At 36.3% G+C, this 24,463-nt stretch overlaps 1 protein-coding gene across 5 annotated transcripts in view; it reads right to left on the reverse strand.

Annotated features, from left to right (window-relative positions):
* Window positions 1–24,463, reverse strand: part of KIAA1328 (KIAA1328 ortholog) — a 495,571-nt gene that overhangs the window by 221,289 nt on the left and 249,819 nt on the right. The gene's annotated exons all lie outside the window — the stretch shown is intronic.

Consider the following 24,463-nt stretch of genomic DNA (forward strand, 5'->3'; position numbering starts at 1 on the left):
TAAGTAACTACATACATACAGTATACATACAAAGTAGATGGAAAATAATCTCAGAGGTAAGGCACTGGCATCAAGGAGGATTAAGAAGTCTCCTGTAGAAGGTGAGATTTGAATTGTCTTGAAGGAAGACAAGGAAACTAAAAGGCAGAGAGAGGTGAGGTGTGAAAACATACCAGGCATGGGAGACAGCTAATGCAAAGACATTGGTTTGGGAGATAGTGTCATGTATGAGGAATAGGCCAGTGAAACTGCATCACAATGTACAGAGGAGTAAAGTATAGGAAGACTAGAAAGGTAGAAAGGAATTAGGTTGTAAAGGGCTTTAAAATCCAAACAGGATTTTATATTTAATTCTAGAGGTAATGGAGAGGCACTGGTGTTTACTGAGTAGAAGGATAACATATTCAGATTTGTACTTTAGGAAAATTACTTTGGCAGCTGAGTGAAGGATGAATGGGAGAGAGGAGAGATTTGAGGCAAAGAGACCAACATACATATTTGTTGTTTATGTTAATGTGTATATATTCATTATTCTACTAACTCCCTCATTAGACTGTAAACTTTTTAAAAGCAGGAACTATGGCTTCTATTTCCACCTAATTCACCAGAAAACATACATTAATGTTCTTCACAAAGTAGCTGCTCAATAAATTCTGTTAACATGAGGTACAAAATTTCACTCTTTAAGGGTTTTTAAGAAAAGGGTAGTGATCATGCTTATATATTTTAAATATAACCATTCCTCAAGGAAAAAGGCAGGGGAATGGACTAGATGATACCTGCATCTCTTCCAGCCTTAGGGCACTACAGTGAAGGCAAAGGAGAATCCAGTTTTCACAGATGTCAAAACTGCAAATGCACTAAACTACTTGTACTCCACATCTACCTACAAATCAGGTGAAATTTGGCACTGCTTTATGACAGCTGTCTTTGGCAAAGATATGCTAACTATATCCTTCAGAGACCTGGAAGATTTCATGGTTAGGAAATTTCTTATGCTGAACTTAAATTTTCCACTTCTTTGTTTCAGTCAATTACTCCTAATTCTATTCTCTCAGGTCAGAACAAATCATTCCTTTTGTCCCTTAGATCTTTGTAAGGAGTAATCTAAAATGATACAATTATTTTAATCTGGTTAGTAGGCTATGCTAGTCTTTTAACAAAGTACCCATCTACAATAACCTCATGACTCCAGGTTTACTTAAATATATGTATGTAACAGTTGATTGTGAATCCTTGGTTTCTTCCTTGAGTGGACCTAAAGATCCAGGAAAGGCAGACTTAAGGCTACCTTAAGGGATAATTTAAAGGAAAGGCAACCAAAAATTTTGGAGCTGGAAGAAGAAGGCAGGCCAACCATAAAGGCCAGGGCCAACCTCAGAGGTAGAGGAAATTGCAGTGACTGCCTGTCAGACAATGGTATACCTTCTTAGCCTAGTGTTGGTTTTTCAAGTTGTCAAAACTAAAATAGATGAATCAGAAAAAGGCTCCCATCAAAAAGCCCTAAGTTAGAATCATAAGATCTAGAGCTGGAATAGAATCTATTTCAATTACCTCATTTTAAAGATTGGGAAATATATCTGTAAGTGGTACAATACAATACAAAAGGCACAAGTTCTAGAGCTGGAAGGTTTGGAGTTCAAATTTTTGTATTCCACATAGTGCATGTATATAATGGGCAAATCACTTAAGAGATGGTTTGACTAGATCAGTGGTTTCCAAAGTGGGAAAGGGGCCTGAAGGCCCTCTGGCCTGACCCCAACACTTGTGTGACCAACCAATCAGATGGTGGGAATATGGATCACTTTCTACCCTCCCCCTTGATAACTCATACTCATGGGGTATTATGTTCAGTGCAATCATACCTGATCTTATCTCCCAAAACTCCCTTCACTACACCCCTCTCTCAGGGGCAGTTAGGTGGTGCAGTGGATAGAGCACTGGCCCTGAAGTCAGGAGGATCTGAGTTCAAATCTAGCCTCACACACATGATACTCATTAGCTGTGTGACCCTGGGCAAGTCATTTAACCCGATTGCCACACACACACACACACACACACACACACACACACACACACACACACACACACACACTACACCTGTAACCCACAGCTAGGAAAGGCAGATTATCTGTTTCTTTTCTAATTTTTAATATTAAGGTCATTTATCCATTTAGAATATATTGTAGAATATGGTATAAGAGGTTAGTCTAAGCTTAACTTCTGCCTGACTGTTTTCCAGTTTTCCCAGAAGGGAATATAGGGAGTTCTTTCATGAGTAACTGATGTTTTCTGATCTATAGAACATTGAGTTATTGAGTTCCTTTAGTTCTGATTCTTCCTCATCTAGTCTGTTTCATTGATCTAATTCTCTATTTTTTTAATCGATAGCAGATGTCTCTAAGGACTGGTGCTTCATAATATAGTTTAAGGTCTGGAAATACTATTTCCCTTTTGTTCCTACCTCTTTTCATTATTTCCCATGATATTCTAAATCATATAATTTTCTAATGAATTTTCTTATTATTTTATTGAAGTATCCCTTTCATAATTTGATTGGTATGACATTAAAACTGTAAATTAACTTTGACAGTATTGCCTTTTTTTTTGTCAATGTATAAGGCAAAGTCTTCAGCTAAGAAAGTGGGGTTTGAGGAGAGTGCGATAGATAATAGATTAGGGAGGAAGAGAAGTATTGCCTTGCTGCAGTGAGGGCCCAACTGAGACTAGATAACCTAGATTTGTACCCAGTAAGAAAGTTTTGTGAATTCCTCCAGCTCTGTTCAGCAGCAAATAACCATGACCATAGGAGGTAGATGTTTGGAATAATTTGGGTCTGGGGTTTAGTAAGGCATGATTGACAATAAGACAAGCAGGCAAGGGAATTCAACATTAGAGGACAGTGGAGAGTTGAAGAGGTTCACAAAGAGCTGATGTCTTGAAAAGAAACTGGAGGCCTAGCTATAATGGGAAGGGAGTAGTGTAGAACTGAGAGGCTGAGGAAATGGAGAGCACAGTGAGGATGAAAGACAGGGTAAGATATCATAAAGCATAGGAAAAGCTAGAATGATAAAATACTGTGACCAGATAAAGGAATTTTAGAGTCCATGAACAGGATGCAGAACATTTGTAGGTGACAGCAAGATTAAAGGTATAACTATCTCTGTGTATAGCTGAGGTGAATTGGAAAAGCAGGTTATAGGAAATTAGGAAGTTGATTAATATGTTTGAGTTTTAAACTCTTTGTTAAGGTAGAGGTCTGCTTCCAGTGTGGAGAATGTACTGTCCCAAGCTTCAGGGGCTTTGTGCTGCTGTTTTCAGAGATACTTCTAGGGACCTATAGATTTTCAATTCTTCCAAGGTGGTATGATCAAAGGTAAGGTGTTTATTCCTTTCCTGGCCTGTGCTCTGGCCTATGAGGGACCACAAGCACTCTATTCTGCCTTGGAGCTATGAGGAGGATTCTCTCTCCACTGCTACCATAAGCTCTGCCATGCTAAAGTTCCCCCTAACCCCAGAACCACCACCCAGAATTACTACCCAAATCCAAGCATGGGCAAAGCAAGAGAATCCTGCCTCAGCACCAGAAAAGAAATCCCTGCAATCCCCCTCTGATCAGCCACTCAAATCCCCCACTGTCTGTGGGCTGAAAGCTCCAGAAGCAGCCACAGCCCCAGGGCTGGGCCAGGACTGAGGCCAGACCCAGCTCCTCTCTCACCTTGGTCCAACAGACCTTTCCTTCTGCCTTTCTAAACTGTCTTTGGTGTTTGTGGGTTGAGAAGTCTGGAAACTGCAGTGATTCAGTCCCCTGAGGTTTGCTCCAGGTTTGCTGAGGCCTGGTCTTTACCTGTGCAGACTCTGCTGAACTGTGCTCTTCTCCCAGCCTGGTGCAACAGACCTTTTCCATCAACCATCCAGGTTGTCTTGGACTGGAAATATGTTTTGCTCTGTCTTTTTGTGGGTTTTGCTGCTCTTGAATTTGTTTAGAGCCATTTTTACAAGTATTTGGAGGTGTTTGGGGGAGAGCTCTAGCAAGTCACTGCTTTTACTCTGCCATCTTGGCTCCGCTCCCTGACCATTCAATGAATACGTTGGGAAGAGCATCATTATATATGCTGAAGTCCTCTAGTGCGAGGCCAGGAATTGAGGTGGAAACAAAGACTGTCAGGCAGGCACTGAACTCAAGGAGGAAAGGAGACTATCCTAAGGGTCAATAGGAAATGCCCATTGGAATCTGAATTGGGTGATTAATTTGGATGAACCTCAAAGGAGAAAAGCCTCTTGAGTGATGATGGATGAGGGTGAGTCTAGAAGGGGCAATATGTAATAAGGAGTAGGCAAACTCCCCACAAAAAAATAGTAAGTCAGGGTAGATGAAAGAAAATGTAGCCATTACTGGAAAGGGTGGTATGTGAAGTATCATCATCAAGAGAGAGTGAGATGAATACCAAAAGGTAGAAGGAGTAAGAAAGGAAGAGATTTAAGATGAAAGGAAGTTTGTTCATTATGGAGTATGTATTCCATTGGGCATAGTGGAAGAAGCAGGCAGATCTGGAGTAGGACTTGGGGATAGCAAGATTGAAGTGGATGGGAGTAAGGGGGTAGATAGCTGGGGATGGGGAATGGGGTTTGTATATCAGAAGCCAGGGGTTTAGAATCACTGGAATGGGGATAGTGTATGAGAGTGGTAATATGCTAACAATTGAAGAATGAAAGCAGAGTATCAATGGTTGAAAGAGGTCCATTAAATGAGGTAGGTGATTAGACTGATTTAGGTCCTCCCTTGAAATCCAACCTCATGGGCAGGTGAAGATGCATCCTGGGAGGCCCTGGGAAACCCACCTTACCAAGGCAAGAGGAAAGAAATATGATCTCAGGGAATATAGGAACATGACCAGGTGGTGGAAAGGAGGAGTTTGAGGTGCACACACTTTAACTCAACAAATACTCATTAAGCAACTAATGTCATCCCTTAATGGTACTCCTACCTTACCTTGGTCTTCCTGTACTGCCCCACCTCTCCCCGATCCCTGACCGCAACTCCCTCAATCTCTTCTAGGAACAGAAATCAGGAACACTTATAAACCTACAATTCAGATAAACTAAAGAAAGCATGTAGACTTTCATTATGGCTTGTTTCACGCTGAGGTATGCTTCAACAAGCAAGGAGGGTGGAGGTGGTGAAAACTAGGAACTGGTTCACAACAGTAACTTTGTAAAATCTTCTTCACGCAAATTCCAATCCATGACCAATGCTCTCAAAAACTGCATTTGCCCTAGCACAAAATACATCACTCACTCTGTCATAAATCCTCACATATAACCACTGATATCACCTTCACTATTAAAATGCTGTAGTTTTATTCATGCCAATACAGAGCAGAACATAATTGTTTCTACCTCTTTTTTGAGATAACACATTCATCAGACTCTAAATCATCAAATGTGCAATACCAGTCCAGAGAAAACTTCCTCATGACTCTAAACATCCCCTTAAAATTGCCACACACTTGTTTACCCTTTGCAGGTCCCAAGGTATTCCTGTTTTCTTCAATTTCTTCTCTTAGCAATGTAGCACCTGAGGCTCCTAAGACTTGCTATATCCATAGGACTGTTGGACAGTCTAAGTTTAAATATGAGTTAAGATTTCTTAATGATTTTCTCTGCATTCACACATGAAATCACACACTTTTTTGATCAAAGATGATGCCAGTGAATAAACTGTTTGTTGCAAGTGCAAGCAAGCAAAAGTGGGGCTTGTGAGGCCAAATGTCCCTGATGTACTAGATAAACTCAGAATGAGATTTTCTGGGTCATAGTCAACCAACTAGCATTTATTTAAAACAAGTGAGTGCATTTGGAGCTGTTTCCAAGTATCCTAATCAAAAGAGCACGTTTGCTTAAACCAACTTAATGACCTGACATTTTGTGTAGCAATTATATTTTGTTTTTTGGGTTGGATCACACAGCAGAGGTAAAAAAGTATTTAGCCTCTGGGTACCTTTACCTATGTAATATTTTAAGAAAAATATTACAACAGTGAATTGGTCTCAGGAACTATTAGAAAATCTCTTCAACTGATACAGCTGATAAACTTAAGTGAATTCCTTAAATTAAATGTCTACAGTCATCTCTTTTGTCATTAAGCAGATTTCCAGTAACTTTTGTATCTGGAAAATCATGTTTTCATGGTAGGATTGGAACTGAAAGTTTTGGTTTAAATTTTTCCAAACCATCTGACAATTTACTTCTCTGTCACTCAAAACAAAAACGACCATATTAATAGACACAAAATCATTAATTTGCTAATGCACTAACCTTACTCAGAACTAAGAAGTAAGGCCCATTGATATAACTTGTATAAGCCTGGCAAACCTTCAGCAAGTACTACAGATCACTAAAAGTTTCTTAAAATTTACTCTGAGCAAGTGCGTGTTCCAAAATGGATGGTACACATTGTAAAATGCTGTCATAGGTAAAGGGTTTTAAACATGACCTTTTGGGCTGTATCTTTAATTTGAGACCAGGCAGTGCCTCAGATATTCCCCATCTTGGCACTTATTTCAGGAAGTTTACACTTCTCAAATAACCTTTACAGAATAGTCACTAGGACCTGTGCAAACTGAAGACCAAGATCTTAACAACTAAGAACATTTAAAATAAAAAGTCAAATGTGTTCTCCTTCAAATTTTAAATGTTAACATGAAACAAAAAATATAAGAATGAAAATGCCATAATCAAGGATTTTTAAACAAAACTGTCCCATTCTATCATGCTAATTCTCACAATACTATAACAAATTGTTTCATGGGTAAGCCCTTGAACAAAAAAGCCAGGTTGACAACAAGGTATAATAGCTATACAAGAAAAGCCCAAAATATTTCCTGTCTGCCCTTTCTGCTACTCATAAGTTTTAAGTACAGCACTGGACAAGCATACAGGGGACAAAGAGAGAGAAAAGGCATGAGTTGAGTCTGTCTTGTTTAATGATTCAAGTGTCAGGTCAAAAATAGGAAACCTTACAAATTTTTTTTAATTTTCAAAATTTCCATTTCTCTGCCTTTAGAGTTGTCAGAGACACTGTCACAAAAGAAAAGGAGGTAAATCTAATCCCTGTTTTAGTGAGAGAAGAAACAAGAGGACTAATGGTGAAGAAAGAAAGGAAATGTGAAGATTTGGAGGGCTTTAGAATTGTGCAGGCCAGAGATTGAGTTTCTCCAGGGAGAGGAAATATTTGAAGACTTGAGGAGATGAAGCAGAAGGGGAAGGATTCAAGGAAATGAAATACTAGAACAGAAGGCAAAAGATGGAGGAAAGACTTGAGGAGAAAAAAAAAACAAGAAAAAGGACTCAAGGAGAAGGAAGCTGATAAACTGAGGAGACAAGTTGCTAAGATAAGGTAAAAGGTTAATAAGATAAGGGAAAGAAAACTGGATCTAGCTGTCAAGGTATTAACAAGGTGAGGAAAGTGAAAAATCCAGAGTTGAAGTCTCCCTAAGCCCTCTGCCATATCAGGTTTTCATGGGAGTTGCCAGTAAGAAAGACAATGGCCTGAGGATGACATTTATGGCAAGAATGGAGAGTAGGGGCAATTATGTAGTATCACTGCACTCCAGTTCATCTTCCAGTCAACTGTCAAAATAATCTTCCTACATTGCAAATCTGACCACATCAACCCCACCCCTTATCCCTATTTAATAAATGCCAGTATCAAAGTATACCTCCAGCATCAAACACAAAATCTTCTATTTAGCTTTTAAAAACCTTTCATAATTTGGTTCCCTCCTACCTTTCCAGTCTTCTCATACCTTTTTCAACTCCATGAACTCTTATAATCTTATATTCTAGTGACAACGGCCTCCTTGTTGTTCCTCAAAAAAGACACTCCATCTCTTACCTCCATTTTCACTGACTATCTCCCATGGCTGGAATTCTCTCCTTCCTCATCTCTACCTCCTGACTTTCTTTAAGTCTCAGTTAAAAATCCCATCTTCTGCAAAAGCCTTTCCCTGTCCCCCTTAATGCTAGTGCCTTCCCTCTAAGATACCTCCAATTTCTCTTGCATTTATATTCTTTGCATAAAGCTGCATCCATGTTTTCTTCCCCATTAAATTGTGAGCTTCTTGAAAGCAGAGATTTTTTTATACCCTCAGTACTCAGCACAGTGCCTTAAACATTGCAGTTGCTTAACTTGACAAGTGAACTCATTCTAATCCATCATCTCCTGTAGATTGTCCTGTCCATCATCCTCACTCTTGTACTAATAATCTACTGATTGCTTTCTTACTATCAATAAACATGTCCATATTTCCCTCATCCTCAAAAAGTGCTCACCATTCCTGTTTGCTATCATCCAATTTCTCTCCTCCCTTTAGTACCTAAACTCCTTGAGAAGGCCTTCTACCAATTGGTAGCTCACTTCCTTTCTCCCACACTCTTCTTAGCTCTGTAGGCTAGCTTCCAATCATTCAACTGAAACAGCTTTCTCCAAAGTCACCAGTGTTCTGTTAATTGCCAAATTTGATGGCCTTTCCTCAGTCTTGATCCTTTTTGACTGCTCTGAAGTTTATAACATTGTCAATCTACATCCTCTCCTTGATATTCTCTTTTCTCAAGATTTTCATGACACTGCTCTCCCCTGGTTCTTCTCCTACAAAACACCCACTTTAAACTGTGAGTTTCATGACAGCAGAGACTTTTCTTGCCTCTCTTTGTATCCCCAGAACTTATCACAGTGCAGGCATATAGTAGGCAATTAGTAAATACATGCTGACTTGACTTGTTTGCTTATTGACTGCGCTTTAGAAATTTCAATTTGGCAGCTAACTGGAGGATGGAGACACTGGATACTGGCAGACCAATTAGAAGGCTATTGCAGAAGTCAAGATTAGAGGTGATAAAAGATTTGACTGTGTAGTTACAGTGTGAGTGAAGAGAAGGGAACAGATTCAAGAACTATTATGGAGGCAAATTTCACAAGATTACATCCTGTTGGTACCAAGAAGAGAAGGACAAGGAATCAGAGTTTCTGCTGAAGCTGCTAGGTCTGAATCATCATCCGAATGATTTAAAGCAACAAAAGCAGCAGAGAATTCTATTGGTGTAGATGGTCTTGCTATCTTGGGGAAATGGCAGCGCATGTGTCTGTGTATGTCTGTTTATGTTTCTCCCATAGCTTCATCAAACTGTCCCACAATCACTCTTTTGTTGCCCCAACAGAGAAAAGAATGTAGTCCTCGATAAAATACACATCAGACAAAACTTACCATTCTGATTATCTTAAATAGTCATCAGATTATTAGAACCTACTTAGTATTTATATTCTTCCCTTCACCTGCTTGTTTTCTAAATAGAGGATCAGTGACAGTGATGATGAAGTTATAACACAGATAAGAAAACCTCTACCTACCAATTCTGATCCTTAGCACTAACTCTGGGATTATACGGAACAGCATCCATTTCTGATGAATGTGAGAGTTCAAAGATGATAACAATAAAAGCAGGATGTTAATAAATTTTCTCAGATAGTTCAGGAGCTTATACTGAACATCAAAAGTACAAAATGTGAACAGGGCCAAAATGGAGCTTTGATCAAGGTTATTTCCTCACAATTTTCTTTTCAGTTTTAAATGAACTAGAATATTTTTGTCTTTAAAATGAAATATGCTACCCTTAAGATGTCACTTAAGAGCTATTATCTGCAAGAATCACATTTTGATTTTGTTTTTCTGGAGAGGGTTAGATTTACATTAAACATATGTACCCTTGCCCAATCAGGGTCTTTGTAACAAAGGGTATATGTCTGTGAAACAGGTGACCAGATTTAGAGTTCTAGTCAGAGACTGGGGAACAAAGGTTTTTGTTTTGTTTTGTTTTTCCTTCCAAGACTGAATCTGAGAGCCTGGCTTTACACATCTAATCAATTCTGTAAAGTGGGACACAGATCAGAGAAAGCAACAAGTGACTAGGCTGCTCAATCTTAGTCAAACTTTGACTAGTGTTCAGAGGGAATCCCTCAGGGTATATTAACAGACTTGAGGCAGGGCTACCAGAAAACAAAGCTTATAGCAAGATTGTAGTAACATATCAGTACTCCCAGAACACAGCTTAGGAATGAGAATGCTGTCACTTGCCAAATGTTCACTTATAAAATCTTTCACACACAATATTTAAAAGCCATGAATAGTTTTTTAGAGTGTAGCCAAATGTCTACTGCCTAACAGTATGAAGTAATGGTAATAGTTATCTGTTTATAGGTCAGAAGGGTAGTAAATTACTTCAAAGGAAAGCTATAAAGACTGCATTGTGTCTAGTTGTATTGTTAACAGGTTATGGCAAAAAGTAGTTGATGCATGGAAACTTCAGTTTTTATAGCTGCTACTTCAATCTGTATTCACTTATATAAAGATGTCACATTTTAAAACATTTAAAATTCAAATTGTCTGGAGAATAGATTCATATAAAATGTACTTTCAGAAACTGATATTTAGCCTACTGCTATCAGAGTTGATTGCTCTTATGTGTAAGCTTTATTCAAGTTTCTACAGGTTTGAAAATACAAAGACTGACATTTCAGAGCCCATACTCTAGTGTGTCATTAAAAGGAAATTGAAATGAGAACATTTCCACTTTGTCAGAAATACTTAGTTTGTTAGGATGATGGCTATACTAACTGCTTCTGAGTTTCTTTTGTGACTGTTAAATATATGATACACTGTTAAATATATCATAGGGAAAAGACATAATAGAGCCAGGGCTTAATCATAAGGGTGGAGAATTTGCTCCATTCTCAATAAGGCTAGATAGTTATTTGCAGAATAACCATATATCCTATTTATGATATATAGTATATCCTATTTATGAAAAAGAAATGTTTATCAAGTTGCTATCAGCTAGCAAATCAAAGATTAATTAGTTCATACAATTCTTCATGCACTATTCTTTCAATCTCCATTGACTTAATAAAGCCATGAAAATACAATTTGGCTAAAGGAAATAGAACAAAAACTAAGGAAAACAATACCAATTTGGACCTGTTGAAAGATTACCCAAATCTTTAGACTGGTCATCATTTCTATTCTTACTGACTTGTATATTATTAATAATAGAATGATATAGTGGGAGAAGCCAGATATGAAGGAAATAATCAGGGCTAGGTCGTCAGTGTTTCCACACTAGTATTACTTCCAAAGCGTTTTCATAGAAAGATTTCTATTAGATTTAAGTTTTATAGGACAGTGAAAATTTGTATAGCTATATTACTCTGAAGAGTTAATATCTATCAGTAAACATATGAGTACTTACTACATTTGGGAAGGAAAAACCCATGATGGATATTAGGAATATTAAGAAGTGTGAGACAATCCTGCCTCCTTATGGGGTTATATTTATTTGAGGGAATGGCAGATATAGTTATAATTATATATAGATATACACATACATACACACACACACACACACACAAACAATTGCTTAGAAAATGAGTGGCATCTATATTTGTCCATCATTTTCCTTAAGACATATATATGTATGTATATGTGCATATATATATATATATATATGTATGTAGGTATGTATGTATTTATGTGTACACACACATACACATTACAGTCCATAAACAGAAATCTGAAAATTTACAGAGAGAGATAGCCCCAGTTTAAGGACAATATACTCCTGGAGTTAAGGAGAGGATTTCACTTCAAAAATAATTCTGTATATGCACTGTATCTTGACTGGAAAGGTGCTTTGCTGCACTGGTAATGGCAAGTAATGACAGTAGGAAATTAAGTATAGATCTTCATTAGGCAGCACTGAATGAGCAGAGTAGAAGAATGCAAGGCACTAGAAAAGTACAGTATATGTAGACACTAATGCATCTACTTGCAAATAGCCAAATCAGCTCTGTTAAAATGCAAAGACCTATTTAGTGTAAATAGAATATAATAAGACTATTAACTCTAACTTCAGGTAACAGAAAAACAAACAATCCCCTGTGTGGGAATTATTTGCACAATTTATTAAAGTTATCAAAGCAAAATTTTCCAAGCTTAAATGTCACACATATCTTTTAATGGTTTAGTGTGGAAAAAAATGCTGATCTTCGAGTGAGACCTAGGTTTATCTCAGCTTCAATACCTACTACAATTTGTATGATCTCAAGCATGTCACTCTGGCCCTTCTGAGACTTAGTTTCTTCATCTGTAAAGTGGAATAATACTGCTTATAAAATCTACCTCACATGTTTTTAAAAACTTGCCAATGCTTTATAAGTGTGATCTTTTATTTTCTGGCAGCTAGTGGCACAATACATGGTGTGTTGGATTTGGAGTCAAGAAGTTTGAATATGGTTTGAATCTTGTCTCAGGAACTTACTAACTTTATGACACAAGCTAAGTCATATTACTTCCTGCTTAGACTAACGTAATGACTTTCTGGTTGGTCTCCCTGCCACAAGTCTCTCTCACTACAGTCCAACCTCCACTCTTCCATTAAAATGATCTTTCTACAGTAAAGGTCTGACCTTGTCACCCTATCCCAAACCCCTATTCAATAAATGCTAGTATCTCCCTATTCCTTCCAAGATCAAATATAAAATCATCTGTTTGGCTTGTAAAATCTTTCAAAATCTGGTCTCCTCCTACTTTTCCAGTCTTCTTTTACTTTTACTCAACTGCACACACTCTGTGATCCAGTGACACTTGGCCTCCTTGCTGTTCCTGGAACAACACATTCCATCTCCCAATGCCGTTTTCACTGACTGTCCCCCTTTGTTAGAATTCTCTGCCTCCTCATCTCCACCACGTAGCTTCTTTCAAGTCTCAGTTAAAATCTCACCTTCTACAAGAAGTCTTTCCTTGTCCCCCTTAATGCCAGTGCCTTTCCTCAGAGATTATCTCCAAATGATCTTGCATTTATCTCCTTTGTACAGAACTGAGTACATGTTTTCTCTCCATTAAATAGTGAGTTTCTTGACAGTAGGGACCATTTTTACATTTTTAGGGTGGGGGAATATCCTCAGTGCTCAGCACCATGCCTGGAAGACAGCAGGTACTTAATAAATGGTTGTGGACTTGACAAGCTCTGTCAGCCTTCATTTCCTCATTTGCAAAATGAGAAAAATAGCAGTGACTACTTCACAAGGCTGTTTTGGGGATAAAATGCGATAATATAAGTAAAGCCTTTTGTAAACCTTAAAGCACTATAAAAATGTTAGCTATTATTCTTGTTCTTATCATCATCATCATTAATAACTTGGATTGTATATCCAAGTAGCATTATACTTGTCTTACTAATGAGCATCTTTAAAAGTATGATCATATTGCAATTAAATCTGAATGGGCCTAGAAGTTTTCTATAATGATAGAATTAAACTATAAAGTATGAGAAGGCTTGTTCTGAGATACAATGTTCTGAGATACATGTTACATAAAGTACTAGATAGAGTCAGGCAGCCCCAGGGATCAAATCCTGCCTCAGATACTAGAGCTAGGATCCTAGGAAAACCATTTAACCTGAGACTCTGCTTCATTAGCTACAAAATTAGGAGATTGGCCTCAGTGTCCTTTAACATCCCTTATAGCTCTAAATCTACAAGTCTGTAATCCTGCAATAATGGCAAAATGAACCAAAAAAAAACAACCCCCAAAACACCATAGTATAGACTTAAAAGAAGGAAAAAGAATATACAATAGTTTAATGTAAGAAAATACAGACCTGAAAAACTTAACCCTAAATGGAAACAGATTTAACATCCCAATAAAAAGAGAAATGAAAGAGGAATGAATAGGAAAACAAAATCTAGCCACTCACTGAATATGAGAAAAATATTTTTTAAAACAGACACTAACAATTAAAGACAAAATGTACGATTTATGTGACTGAAAAAGAAGGAGTTACAATCATGTTTTCAAATAAGGCAATGATGGGGGGCAGCTAGGTGGCGCAGTAGACAGAGCACTGGTCTTGGATTCAGGAGAACCTGAGTTCAAATCCAGCCTCAGACACATAACACTTACTAGCTGTGTGACCCTGGACAAGTCACAACTCCATTGCCTAGCCAAAAAATGAAAAACAAAAAACCAAAAACAAACAAACAGAAAAAAACAAATAAGGCAATGATAAAGTCTAATAACATCAAAAGTTATCAACATCTGATAAAGGAACAGACAAAACTAGATTATACTTAAAAGTACCATTAGAACTATTTTTAAAAATGATATTAACCTAATCATAGGAAACTAATCTTTCCTTCTAGTATCTGGCTAAATTTGAAATGAAGATAAACAAGATGGAAAACAAAGAGCTGATCAAATTTTTGGCAAAATTAGAATTGAAATACCTATGGTTATTTCTGAATGTGAATATTAGAAGATATTTGTATTTCTCAGCATCATGTGGTGCCTTTAAAAACTAATTATGAACTACCACATAAATAAATAATAAATAAATGTAAAGAGGCAGAGATAATAAATATACCCTTGAAAGCTTACAGCAATAAAAATAGTACTCAGTGGAGGAAATATGAACAAAGGATATAGAATCAAATGGAGACTAAGAAAGGAAATCTTGAATAATAAGTGATTGAAAGAATAAATCATAAAAATAAGTGATTATATGAAATAGAACAATGGGGGAAATATCAAAATAAATGGGATGGAGATAAAAAACAGCCTGCAGAAAAAAATCTGTATCCTTGGAAACATACATTAACAAAAGAGAAAAAAGATCAATGAACTAAGCATGCAATTTCTTAAACTAGAAAATAACACTTTTAAATGTACAAAAAACTTTGAAAAGAAGAGGAGAAATGGACAAAATTTAACATAAGACAAAATAACCACTAAAATTAAGTGAGAATTTTTGGGAAAGACTAAGAACGATCAGTAAACTATTAGTTAACCTAAACAAAAAAAGGGAGGGGGAAATGAAATTATGAAAATACAAGCTGAATATGAAGACAACTGATACAATGATATGCAATGAAAATTGAGAATTCAAAAAGGTGAATTTTTACCTTAAAAAAATATAAAAAATCCTAACAAAATAAGAAAAAGAAAAATGAAATAAACTAATCTCAAGGAAAAATAAGGTAAGGAAGCTGAATACAAATTAACCAAATAAAAAATAAGACCTTGGACCAGACAGACTTACAAGTCAATACTAGCAAATATTTAAGAAGCAATCAGTGCCTATGTGACAAAAATTATTCTCAAAAATTGAGAAAAGAAGCACTCTTCTAGAATTGTTTTATGAGATGAATATGGTCCTGATAACTCAAAACAGAGAAGGTCAAAACAAAGTGAACTACAGACCAATTTCACTCATGGATTTTCTAATACTCTAGGGAATTTATGATAGCATTATTAAGAAAAATCCTTTCAACAGGGAATTTTGAATTATCAGTGTCTGTTCTTTAGGTAAAAATCTTATTCATATCCTTCCCCTTAATATTCCCAAAGGGATATCCAACATGTAAGGGCCCTTCCTCAGGTTTCATTGATATTATGATGATACCAATTGAGTACATTAGCATTAGTCCATTAGTTCTCTTTTCTCTCAACATGTGATCAACCCAACTTTGTTTTCAACCATACCTTACATTTACACCTCATTTGTATCACTTTTCCTGTGTAGCCTTTACATATAATGTATTACAACATGTACACATGAATCATATACTTCTAATGAATACTAATGGTCTCAGTAAAGAGACTCAGTGATATAGACATAGAGATAGATATGTCTTTCTAACTCTTTATACATAAAACCACATATATAAATCAATTATGACTAATCTGGAAATGACATAATTATATCAATAACTATTAAAAATGTTCAACAAAATATAACTGATCTATGCTAAGAACTTTGTAAAGCATGAGTATGGAAGGATCCTTCTTTACTATGATTAAAAATCTAAAATCAAATGCTTTATTATGATTTAAAAAATCTAAAATCAAATCATTTGCATCCAATAAGCTTTCCCTGTACAGAAATGGGGTAAAGGAAGAATACCTACTCACTCCACAGTACTGTCTAACATAGTTCTAGCAATTCTAGTAATAAGACAAAAAAGAGAAATTTGAAATATAAAATTATCAAGGAGACAATATTATATGTTTGTAGATAAGATAGCTTTTAGAAAATCTCTGAAATCAGGAAAAAAAGTAATTAGAACAATTAATAGCTTTCTTTCCCGATTGATTTTCTAAGTAAACCATCTTGTCATCTTATTACTAGAGTCCAGGTAGTGGGGGGCTCCAATATTCTACGCAGCGTCCTGACACGCTGCTTGTCAGTGAATCAGCCAGTGAATCAAAAAGCATTTATTATCAGGCACTGTGCTAAGTACTAGGGATATAAAGAGAAGCAGAAAGGCAGTCCTTGACCTCAAGAAGTTACATTTTAACAGTGGAAGACAACATATAAAAGGAAGCTGAAAGGCGGGGAGGGATCAGAGATGAGTCAGCAGTGCAACCTCAAGAGGGATGAAGATATCTTTGGCCTGGACCACCTTTTTAAATTGAAGATTCTGGGAGGAAGCAGCCAATCAGAGAGTGAGGCATCAAGGGCCTGAGTACTTCCAGGGGAGATGAGAGAGCAGGGTAATCTGAAAAGGGACCTGAAGATCCAGTAATCTGACTTGCAAAGGTGCAGGGAGACCTAATCCGAGGAACTAGAGGTAAGCATAGGAACCCAGGGACCTGAGGTGTGATCCTGGCTAAACATCCCCACTCAAAAAACACAGCAGGTGTTATATTCTGGTCCTGACTCAAAGCTTCAATTCAGGAACCTAAAAAAAATGTGAAACCCAAAAAGACATCAACTAGTACAAAACATTACAGTGGATCTAGAGATACCCAAAATTCCAACCCAGAAGTAGAGAGTAACTAAATATGTCATAACTACAGACATTCAAAGTAAAAATTAGATTTTTCCAGAAGGACTACATAAATACCTAGAATAAAATGAGACAAGTTTTTTTAATGAAATAAAAACTATGAAAGAAATAATTGTTAGGAAAATAAAGATCTTAGAAAATAAAGTGGTCAATCTGATTCTCTCATATGTAGAATAGAACAAATGGAAATCATTGCTTCATGAGACATCAAGAAATAATAGGACAAAATTAAAAGACTGAAAAAAGTCAAAGAAAATGTAAATTTGTAATATAAAAATAACAACTGGAAAGCAGGTCAAGGAGGGATAACTTATGAATCATTGAACTCAATGAAAACAAAATTTTTTTAAAAAAGACCTGGTCTCTACATTTCAAGAAATCATAAAGAAAAACTGTCCAAATCTATTAAAACCTATCTATGGGCAAAGTGAAGATAGAAAGAATCTCATGATTACTTCCTAAGAAAGAAACCCCTAAAGAAGAAGTCTCTGGAAAGTCATAAATAAAATCCAGAGCTCCAATGTCAAAGTAAAAATACTTTAAGTAACCAGAAAGAAAGAATACAAGGTTCAAGGAAATACAGTCCTTCAAACAAGACTTGGAAGCTCACAGGAGATCAAGGAACAAATACAATCATCCAATATTAAAAGACTAGTAATAAACAAGAAATCTAAAATACAAAGACAAGGATGAAGAGGAAACTAGGAAGGTAAATTTTTTTAACGGGGCTATATTTTTTGATGCCAACGTTTGAAGAGGGAGAGAAAAAACAAGTGTGCCTTCAGAACTTTAATGTCTTCAAAGGGTTTTGAGGGAGTCAAATAAGAAGAAATAGAGAGCCTGGGAGTGAATAAGTCCTGATCTGAGGATTTAAATAGAAGGAAGGGTAAAAGGAATATAATATAGCAGGAGGAGAGTGAAAAGGATCAAATTTATTATTTCTCATAATTGGAAGAAGAGTATAAAAATATGGAGGAAAGGAAAATGGGCATCAAATGAACCTCACACACCTAAACTAGACAAAGTAGGGGAGAAACACACAAAGTTTGGTGTAAAAATATATCCCACTCAAAAGGGGAAAAAGAGCAGGATGGAGTAGAGGCATATTAAGAGAAAGGATAATACTGAAGATGGAAGTCCCAAGTAAAACAAATTTCTGATAATAAAGAGTGAATAAAAAGGAAAAAGGAAAAGAACTAGAATCTAAGAAGGGTGCCTATTAATTTAGGAATGGCTCAACAAATTGTAGTACATGAATGGAATGGAATATTATTTGTATTTTATAAGAATTGATAAGAGATAATTTCAGAGACTCTTGAAAAGTATGAACTGATGCAGAATGAAATGTGCATAAATGGGAGGACAATCTGTATTAGGACAATATAGTAAAGAAGCTATGTATATGAGGAGTATGACCACTGAGGTCCCTTTCAGCTCTAAATCTATGATCCTGTGACTCTATGATCCTATTTATGAGTAATCCAAACACACAAAAATGGGAAGTGATAGAGAGCGAAGTAAGCAGAACCAGGAGAGCAACACATCAAATAATTGTAATGGGGATAATGAAAAGAGCACTAAAGGGAAGACAAATTCCAAGTCAATCTAATGACAGTTGTGGATGAGAGAGAATAGACCAGAGGTTCCCAAACTTATTGGGCCTACCACCCCCTTTTCAAAATAAAAATTTCTCAGTGCCCCCCTGGAAATCTACTTTCCTTAACCCTTTGGCAATTTTAAAAATTTGCATAATTTCAAAAAAATATAAAATATTTTTAAAATGATGCTCCTTTAGTAATTTCTTGTAAATTTGTGGGGTTTTTTCCTGCATTGAAATTTTGATGACCCAATATTGTATTATGCATATTATGTATGTATAGAATCATATTATAAACAAGTCATTACACACACATATTCCTGTCAACATATTCCTGGACTTCCCAACAATGTGTGATACTCTTACCTGCCAACATTTGCTTGTTAAGACCTGTCAGCGGACTTGGCCACTGATTGCTTATAACTTGCATTTTACATGTTTATTTGGAAAATGATGTAATCACTATGACTTTAACTGTTACACAATAGATGAAAGATGCATGAATTGACTTTTCAAAATTTTCTTCTCTTCTTTCCTTACATTTCCACTGCCCCCTTATTTTTATTCAATGCTCCCAACTGCACCCAAGGCTACTACCGCCCCCCTGGATTGTTCCAGCACCCCTCAAGGGGTGCTGAATGGTGATCATTTTTCACTGATGAAGTAACTCAGTCTAATAGGATATATCATTATGAGATACATTCTAATCTCCCTTATACTTTGTGATATATTCTAATTCTTCCTTTGATCTTACAAATAAGAAAAAGATTTGTGATTGGAATTGATTATTTTTGGTAGGTGAACGGCTTTCTTGGGGCTTCTTGAAACATTCATTGTTGAGACATGAGGTTTTGAGGTTTTATCACCCTGATTCTTGCTACGTTAAACACACAGAGTCTCATTGTCTGGGTCTTCAGGTTTTGGCCAATACATATTTTTATTTCTATTTGTAACAACTCTGACAAATTTTATTGTATTTTCCTCTTGAAGTATGATATTGAGAATTTTTATTTGATATTTCTGGAAGATCTATAATGCTTTGATTGCCTCTGTACATTTTGTGTGCAAGATTAGAATGAAGAATGAATGAATAAAAAAATTAATAAAAACTTGCTATGTGCCAAGAATAAGAATTATGCTAATTCCTGGGGATATATAACAAAAAACAAAGATAGTCCCTTCTCTCAAGGAGCTTACATTGCAAGAAGGAGAGACAACACACATAGCAGACTGGTGGTGGAGAGATATTTTGATTTGGACAGGGACAGGAATAGTGAGTGGAGCAATAACAGAAGTAAGATTAACATACTATTTCTAAGAGCAATGATGGCTTAAATAGGATAGCTTAAAAGTGAAGTGAAGATTAGATGGAACTGGTCTTAGATGTAATGTGATACTGAAGAAACATCAAATAACAATCATTTCTTATGGCAGGAATTCCAAACATGAAAGTTTGTCTTCCAAGATTGTAATTGGTGTTAAAAAGATAGGCCTTTGTCTCAAGGAGAAGCCTATGGTTATTGAAAGGATGACACAATATAGCCTCTTCCTCTTCTTCAGTTTTGTGCTTAGTTCATTGCAAATCTGCAGATAAACATACTAATTAACAAGTTCAAAGTGATGCCCATGTAAATGCATATTGTAGTCCAAAAAACAGTCCATACTCATCCACTTGGTGTTTCTTGTGTGATTACGTGCAAAAATTTTAAAATTATTATTAATTTTATCTGTGATCAAGCAAGGTATAGTGCAAACAGATCTGGAATACTGAAATCAGGAATACTTAGCTAGGTTCAAATACCAGTTCAAACACTTACTAGCTATGTAAAAATGAACAAATCACTAAACCTATCATAATGTAAGTTCCTAATTTGTAAAATGAGAGGTTGGACTCATGGCATCTAAAATCCCTTCCAGTTCTAAATGTATGATTCTACAAGTCTTTGGTTCCATTGCCTAAGACATGCAGCATGATATCATTCACAAAAAGGAATATCTGAATGATATGAAAATACTCGAACTCCACTCTCATCTGAACTAGTTCAAGAAGGGGAAAATATAAATATACACAGATGGGTACAGAAACTCAACTTACCCAACAAGGAAGTGGGAAGCAAAGGGATTAAAAGAAAGAAAGGGTAGAGGGAAGTGGAATAAAAGGGAGGGTAGATTAAGAGGAGAAGTGGTCAGAAGCAAAGAGATTCCTGAGGAGGGAAAAGGGTAAAAAAAGAGTAGGAGAAGCATAAGAGAAAAGTATTAAAGGGAAATACACAGTTAGCAATCATTACTGTGAATATAAATAGGATGAACCCATCCATAAAACAGAAGAAAGGAAGCAGAATGGATTAGAAACCAGAATTCAAGAATATGCTGCTTACAAGAAACACAGTTGAAACAAACAAAAAAAACAAACCACACACAGGGTTAAAAATAACACGCTAGTGAAGAACCTAATATGTATCAGCTGAAGTTAAAAAAAAAAGGCAAGGATAGCACTCATGATTTCAGATAAAATAAAAGCAAAAATAGAACTAATTAAAAGAGATAATCAGGGAAACTCCATTTTGCTCAAATATACCACAGACAATAAATTGACATCAATACTGAACACATATCCAACAAATGGCATAGCATCCAAATAGGAGGAAATAGAGAGTAACTAAAACTATAGTAAGGGACTTCAATATAATCACCCCTCCCTCAGGCCCCTGACTTGGATAAATCTAAATATAAAATTAAAAAAAATCAAGGTGACAACTAGACTTTTAGAGAAATTAGATAATATAAAGCTCTGGAAAATAGGAATGAAAATAGAAAGGAATATACTTATTCCTCAGCTTTGTATGGCACCTTCACAAAAACTAACCATGTATTAGGGTATAAAAACTTAACAAATTTAAAAAAAGGAAAATATTAAATGCATCTTTTTCTGACTACAATGAAAAAAATTTACATAAAATAAGGGCCTTTGAAGCATGAATTAAAAACTGGAAACAAATAACACTGTCATAAAGAATGAGTGTTGAACAAATCATAGAAAAAATCAATTTCATTAAAAATAATGAGAACTAGGAGATAACATTCCAAAATTTGTGGGATGCAGCAAAAGCAGTATTAAACAGAAAATTTATATCAATAACACATCAATAAAAGAGAGAAACAGCAGATCAACAAATTTGGCATGCAACTAAAAAAGTAGAAAAACAATAAATTAATACTCCCCCGTTAAACAACAAAATAAAAACCATAAAAATGAAAAAAGAGACTAGTGAAAAGTAAAGTAAAAAAAAAAACTATTGAACTAATAAAACTAGAAATTTTTTTTTGAGATTAAAAAAATACAACAGGCATGGAGCCAAGACAGCAGAATAAAAGCAGTGACTTGCTTGAGCTCTCCCCCAAACCCCTCCAAATACCTATAAAAAGTGGCTCTAAACAAATTCTAGGGCAATGGAACTCACAAAAAGACAAAGTGAAACAAATTTCCAGCCCAAGACAACATGGATGATTGTTGGGAAGGGTCTCTTGTACCAGGCTGGGAGAGAAGCACAGTTCAGCATAGTCCACACAGGCAAAGACCAGGCATCAGTGAAACTGGAGCAAACATCAGGGGACTGAATCATGGGCAGCTGTGGCAGTTTCCTGACTTCTCAACCCACAAATGCCAAAGACAACTTAGAAGGTCAATAGGAAAGATCTGTTGGACCAAGGTGAGAGAGGAGCTGGGACCAGCCCCAGTTCTGGTGCAGCCCTGCAGCGGTAGCAGCAGCTGCTTTCAGTCCACAGATAGTGGGGGAATAGAGTGGCTGATCAGAGGGGGATTTCTTTGCTGGTGCTGAGGCAGGATTCTCTTGCTTTGCCAATGCTTGGGTCTGGGTCACGGTTCTGGGTGGTGGTCCTGGGGTGAGGAAGAATGCTGGCATGGCAGAGCTTGTGGCAGTGGTGAAGAGAGAATCCTCCTCACAATTCCAAGGCAGCAAAGAGTGCTTGTGTTCCCTCATAGACCAGATTCCAGGCTAGGAAAGGAGAAAATACCTTTCCTTAGATAATATCAACTTGGGAGAACTGGAAATGTACAGGTCCCTAGAGGTATCTCCGTACACAGTTGCATAAAACCCCCAAAGCTTGGGACAGTACACCCTCCACACTGGAAGCAGACCCCTACTTTAACAGAGAGTTTAAAACTCAAGTATTTGGCTGGGAACATGAACAAACAGCAGAATAAACCTTAGACTACAGAATCTTACTTTGGTGACAAAAAGAAGATCAAAACATACAACTAGAAGAACATAACAAAGTCAAAGCTCCTACATCCAAAGCCTCCAAAACAAATATGAGTTCATCTCAGGCCACGGAAGAGCTCAAAGAGGGTTCTGAAAAGCAAGTAAGAGAAGTAGAGGAAAAACTGGGAAGAGAAATGAGAATGATGCAAGAAAATCATGAAAAACAAGTTACCAGATTGGTAAAGGAGACCCAAAAAAATACTGAAGAAAATAACACCTTAAGAAACAGACTAACCCAAATGGCAAAAGAGGTCCAAAAAGTCAATGACGAGAAAAATGCCTTAAAAAGCAGAATTGGCCAAATGGAAAAGGAGGCCAAAAGTTCATTGAAGAAAATAACTCCTTAAAAATTAGAATGGAGCAAATAGAAGCTGATGACTCTATGAGAAATCAAGAAATTATAAAACAAAACCAAAAGACTGAAAAAATAGAAGACAATGTGAAATATCTCACTAGAAAAACAACCAACATGGAAAATTGATATAGGAGAGATAATTTAAAAATTATTAGACTGCCTGAAAGCCATGATAATAAAAAGAGCCTAGATATCATCTTTCAAGAAATTATCAAGGAAAACTGCCTTGATATTCTAAAACCAGAGGGTAAAACAGAAATTGAAAGAATCCACTGATCACTTCCTGAAAGAGATCCCAAAAGGAAAACTCCTAGGAATATTAATAACCAAATTTCAGAGTTCCCAGGTCACAGAGAAAATATTTTAAGCATCCTGAAAGAAACAATTCAAGTATTGTGGAAACACAATCAGGATAACACAAGATTTAGCAGATTCTACATTAAGGGATCAGACAACTTGGAATATGATATTCCAGAGGTCAAAGGAGCTAGGATTAAAACCAAGAATCACCTACTTAGCAAACTGAGTATAATCCTTCAGGGGGAAAAACAGAAATTCAATGAAATAGAGGACTTTCAAGCATTCTTGATAAAAAGACCAGAACTAATAGAAAATTTGACTCTCAAATACAAGACTCAAGAGAAGCATGAAAAGGTAAACAGGAAAGAGAAATTCTAAGGGACCTATTAAAGTTGAACTGTTTCCTATTCCTACATGGAAAGATGATATTTATAACTCATGAGACCTTTCTCAGTATTAGGGTAGTTGGAGGGTGTATATATATGTATGTATGTATGTATGTGTGTATATGTATGTGTATGTACATATAGACAGAGGACACAGGGTGAACTGAATATGAAGGGATGATATCTAAAAAATAAAATTAAGGAGTGAGAGAGAATTATACTGAGAGAAGGATAAAGGGAGAGGTAAAATGAGGTAAATTATCTCACATAAAAGAGACAAGAGAAAGTTTTTACAGTGGAGGGGAAGAGTGGGGAGGTGAGAGGGAATGAGTGAATCTTACTCTCATCAGATTTGGCTTAAGGAGAGAATAACATACTCACTCAATTGTGTATGGAAATCTATCTTACCCTACAGGAAAACAGGGGGGAAAGGGATGGGGGGGAGATAGAGGGGAGGGCATAATCATAAGTAACCACTTCTGAAGAGGGACTGGGTCAAAAGAGAGAACAGAATAAATGGGGGGCAGGATAGGATGGAGGGAAATATAGTTAGTTTTTCACAACATGACTATTATGTAAGTGTTTTACATGAAAACCTATGTGTAACATATCAAACTGCTTGCCTTCTCAATGAGGGTGGGT

This window comes from Phascolarctos cinereus, unplaced genomic scaffold (assembly GCF_003287225.1).
Source record: "Phascolarctos cinereus isolate Bilbo 61053 unplaced genomic scaffold, phaCin_HiC Scaffold_4;HRSCAF=312, whole genome shotgun sequence".
NCBI classification, from domain to species: domain Eukaryota; kingdom Metazoa; phylum Chordata; class Mammalia; order Diprotodontia; family Phascolarctidae; genus Phascolarctos; species Phascolarctos cinereus.